This window comes from Lepisma saccharinum, unplaced genomic scaffold, assembly GCF_977018435.1.
Source record: "Lepisma saccharinum unplaced genomic scaffold, izLepSacc3.1 HAP1_SCAFFOLD_447, whole genome shotgun sequence".
NCBI classification, from domain to species: Eukaryota; Metazoa; Arthropoda; class Insecta; order Zygentoma; family Lepismatidae; genus Lepisma; species Lepisma saccharinum.
Genome location: NW_028143144.1, coordinates 69,785 through 75,152, shown reverse-complemented (window position 1 = coordinate 75,152; position 5,368 = coordinate 69,785).

Sequence of the window (5,368 nt, the reverse complement as noted above, 5' to 3'; positions counted from 1 at the left end):
TGAAATACCCGAATCCCAAGTTTTGTCTTCCTCGGTTAACCACAAGTACACTTTAACGGCCTTTTCCAGAAATGGCGGTTTGGGGGGGCGAGAAGGACGCATGTTCGCGGATTTAATTAGAAAAGTCACCCTTTCGACTTTGATTTAGGCTAGCCCTGCATGTTTTCGTGTATGGGAAAGATGTAGCTTCCATCCTAAGAAATTATTTGAGTTTCGCGCCAAAACGGGATTTTCTGTTCAAACTTGAAAAACCGTTAATATTTAGCATTTTTCATGAATTTCAAATGGAGAATCAAACGTTTCCCGTGACCCGAACCCCACACCCAGTGCTTAATTTACCGTCACGTTGTCTTCACCTACCACCCTGAGTTAGGCGTTAGCGCGATTCACCGGCTGGAGCCAGTTTCAACGCTTGTTTAGGGGCGAAGGTGCTGGCCGCTGGGGACGAAATCCGCCATTTTCCAAGATGGAGGCCGCGTTTTTGGAAATATCTCAAAATGGCATTTACCTTTTTTTGTTCTCTTGACTTGATCTAGGTCTGTGTAAAATTTCAACTCGATTGCTCGAAATCGAAAAAATGGCTTAGGGGGCCGAGAAGCGCTTCTTGGGGGCCGAGAAGGACATTGTCTTTTCCTTTCTTCAATTTTTCATACTTTGCGTGGTTCGAACCTCATCAAATTTTACAATCTGTGAGGAGAGGTACTGATTTACCCGAATCCCAAGTTTTGTCACTTTTGCCCGGAAATTGAATTTCCTGTTCAATTTTGAAAAAGGTCCACGTTATGCAGAGAAAAAATAATACGGTACTGCACACTTGGGAATTTTGCTTCCCAGTTTGACTCTAAAAGTAACTTTCAGCTTTCTTTCGACGTTTTCGTGTATGGGAAGGATGTAGCTTCCATCCTAAGAAATTATTTGAGTTTTGCGCCAAAACGGGATTTTCCGTTCAAACTTGAAAAACCGTTAAGATTTAGCATTTTTCATGAATTTCAAATGGAGAATCAAACTTTTCCCGTGACTCGAACACTCCACCCACGGCTTACTTTACCGTCACGTTATCTTCCCCTACCTCCCTGCGTTAGGGGTTAGCGCGATTCACCGCCTGGAGCCAGTTTCAACGGTTGTTCAGGGCCGAAGGTGCATGTAGCTGGGGACAAAATCCGCCATTTTCCAAGATGGAGGCCGCATTTTTGGAAATATCTCAAAATGGCATTTAAATTTTTTTGTTCTCTTGACTTGATCTACCAACGTGTGAAATTTGAACTCGCTTGCTCGAAATCGAAAAAATGGCTTAGGGGGGCCGAGAAGCGCTTCTTGGGGGCCGAGAAGGACAATGTCTTTTCCTTTCTTCAATTTTTCACACTTTGCGTGGTTCGAACCTTATCAAATTTTACAATCTATGAGGAGAGGTACTGATTTACCCGAATCCCAAGTTTTGTCACTTTTGCCCGGAAATTGAATTTCCTGTTCAATTTTGAAAAAGGTCCACGTTATGCAGAGAAAAAATAATACGGTCCTGCACACTTGGGAATTTTGCTTCCCAGTTTGACTCTAAAAGTAACTTTCAGCTTTCCTTCGACGTTTTCGTGTATGGGAAGGATGTAGCTTCCATCCTAAGAAATTATTTGAGTTTTGCGCCAAAACGGAATTTTCCGTTCAAACTTGAAAAACCGTTAAGATTTAGCATTTTTCATGAATTTCAAATGGAGAATCAAACTTTTCCCGTGACTCGAACACTCCACCCACGGCTTACTTTACCGTCACGTTATCTTCCCCTACCTCCCTGCGTTAGGGGTTAGCGCGATTCACCGCCTGGAGCCAGTTTCAACGGTTGTTCAGGGCCGAAGGTTCATGTAGCTGGGGACAAAATCCGCCATTTTCCAAGATGGAGGCCGCGTTTTTGGAAATATCTCAAAATGGCATTTAAGTTTTTTTGTTCTCTTGACTTGATCTACCAACGTGTGAAATTTGAACTCGCTAGCTCGAAATCGAAAAAATGGCTTCTTCGATTTGTCTTTCTCAACTGGTCTCGTATATCGTTCCCCTTACTTGTGCAACAGTCTCGGAAAGAAAATATGGACTTTCGTTACATACGGAGCTTGGATTTTGGTTACCACGATCGAAGAAGATAACATAATCCCTAATACAAATTGGTCTTTCTGCTGCAAAACCCATGGCCTCTCGCTACATTTCTGGGTTTAAGTTACCCTATATTGGGTGATGGCTACACAGTTGGTTTAATTGCAAACATTTCCCGTGACTCGAGCCCTCCACCTCCCGATTACGTCACCTTTCAGTTATCTTCCAGGGCCCTTCCTCTGTAACAGTGGCTCAGGGGTTAGCGCTTTCTTCAATTTAAAGTGACAAAGAGGCTGTTTTATGAGTGGACCGCACAGCATCAGAACGGCTTCAGACATCATCAGAAGGAGCACACTTGGGATTTTTGCTTCCAAAAACGGACTCTAACAGTTGCGCTTAGCTTCCCTTGATACGTAAGCCGTTTCTTTTAAGGAAAAGGAGTTCCTTGTGTAAGGCAATTTTCATTTACGTTGGATATTGTTTAAGTTGTCAAATGTGCAGGCGAGTGGGAAGTAACTTGTTTTCCTCCCACTCCACTGACTGGAATTTGAGACACCTGGGACGTTGATAACTTTCACTTCCTTGTTTGCTGTCTGAGACGAAGGTTGTCAAGTTTCCGATTGCAGTGTTTGTAAATCTGTACTGTGATATAGTGTAGGTTAAAGTTGATCCTTACTTATGAAATAGAAGAAAATGGTACGTATATTTAGTAGGTATTCATCAGATGTGGATAAATTTTTGTGTTATTTATTTTGTCTTTTAGGACATTGTCTTTTTTTTATTAACTTTTTCACACTTTGCGTGGTTCGAACCTCATCAAATTTTACAATCTGGGAGGAGAGGTACTGAAATACCCGAATCCCAAGTTTTGTCTTCCTCGGTTAACCACAAGTACACTTTAACGGCCTTTTCCAGAAATGGCGGTTTGGGGGGGCGAGAAGGACGCATGTTCGCGGATTTAATTAGAAAAGTCACCCTTTCGACTTTGATTTAGGCTAGCCCTGCATGTTTTCGTGTATGGGAAAGATGTAGCTTCCATCCTAAGAAATTATTTGAGTTTCGCGCCAAAACGGGATTTTCTGTTCAAACTTGAAAAACCGTTAATATTTAGCATTTTTCATGAATTTCAAATGGAGAATCAAACGTTTCCCGTGACCCGAACCCCACACCCAGTGCTTAATTTACCGTCACGTTGTCTTCACCTACCACCCTGAGTTAGGCGTTAGCGCGATTCACCGGCTGGAGCCAGTTTCAACGCTTGTTTAGGGGCGAAGGTGCTGGCCGCTGGGGACGAAATCCGCCATTTTCCAAGATGGAGGCCGCGTTTTTGGAAATATCTCAAAATGGCATTTACCTTTTTTTGTTCTCTTGAATTGATCTAGGTCTGTGTAAAATTTCAACTCGATTGCTCGAAATCGAAAAAATGGCTTAGGGGGGCGAGAAGCACTTCTTGGGGGGACGAGAAGGACATTGTCTTTTTCTTTATTCACTTTTTCACACTTTGCGTGGTTCGAACCTCATCAAATTTTACAATCTGGGAGGAGAGGTACTGAAATACCCGAATCCCAAGTTTTGTCTTCCTCGGTTAACCACAAGTACACTTTAACGGCCTTTTCCAGAAATGGCGGTTTGGGGGGCGAGAAGGACGCATGCTCGCGGATTTAATTAGAAAAGTCACCCTTTCGACTTTGATTTAGGCTAGCCCTGCACGTTTTCGTGTATGGGAAAGATGTAGCTTCCATCCTAAGAAATTATTTGAGTTTCGCGCCAAAACGGGATTTTCTGTTCAAACTTGAAAAACCGTTAATATTTAGCATTTTTCATGAATTTCAAATGGAGAATCAAACGTTTCCCGTGACTCGAACACTCCACCCAGTGCTTAATTTACCGTCACGTTGTCTTCACCTACCACCCTGAGTTAGGCGTTAGCGCGATGCGTCTGCTGGAACCAGTTTCAACGCTTGTTTAGGGGCGAAGGTGCTGGCCGCTGGGGACGAAATCCGCCATTTTCCAAGATGGAGGCCGCGTTTTTGGAAATATCTCAAAATGGCATTTACCTTTTTTTGTTCTCTTGACTTGATCTAGGTCTGTGTAAAATTTCAACTCGATTGCTCGAAATCGAAAAAATGGCTTAGGGGGGCGAGAAGCACTTCTTGGGGGGACGAGAAGGACATTGTCTTTTTCTTTATTCACTTTTTCACACTTTGCGTGGTTCGAACCTCATCAAATTTTACAATCTGGGAGGAGAGGTACTGAAATACCCGAATCCCAAGTTTTGTCTTCCTCGGTTAACCACAAGTACACTTTAACGGCCTTTTCCAGAAATGGCGGTTTGGGGGGCGAGAAGGACGCATGCTCGCGGATTTAATTAGAAAAGTCACCCTTTCGACTTTGATTTAGGCTAGCCCTGCATGTTTTCGTGTATGGGAAAGATGTAGCTTCCATCCTAAGAAATTATTTGAGTTTCGCGCCAAAACGGGATTTTCTGTTCAAACTTGAAAAACCGTTAATATTTAGCATTTTTCATGAATTTCAAATGGAGAATCAAACGTTTCCCGTGACTCGAACACTCCACCCAGTGCTTAATTTACCGTCACGTTGTCTTCAGCTACCACCCTGCGTTAGGCGTTAGCGCGATGCGTCTGCTGGAACCAGTTTCAACGCTTGTTTAGGGGCGAAGGTGCTGGCCGCTGGGGACGAAATCCGCCATTTTCCAAGATGGAGGCCGCGTTTTTGGAAATATCTCAAAATGGCATTTACCTTTTTTTGTTCTCTTGACTTGATCTAGGTCTGTGTAAAATTTCAACTCGATTGCTCGAAATCGAAAAAATTGCTTAGGGGGGCGAGAAGCACTTCTTGGGGGGACGAGAAGGACATTGTCTTTTTCTTTATTCACTTTTTCACACTTTGCGTGGTTCGAACCTCATCAAATTTTACAATCTGGGAGGAGAGGTACTGAAATACCCGAATCCCAAGTTTTGTCTTCCTCGGTTAACCACAAGTACACTTTAACGGCCTTTTCCAGAAATGACGGTTTGGGGGGGCGAGAAGGACGCATGCTCGCGGATTTAATTAGAAAAGTCACCCTTTCGACTTTGATTTAGGCTAGCCCTGCATGTTTTCGTGTATGGGAAAGATGTAGCTTCCATCCTAAGAAATTATTTGAGTTTCGCGCCAAAACGGGATTTTCTGTTCAAACTTGAAAAACCGTTAATATTTAGCATTTTTCATGAATTTCAAATGGAGAATCAAACGTTTCCCGTGACTCGAACACTCCACCCAGTGCTTA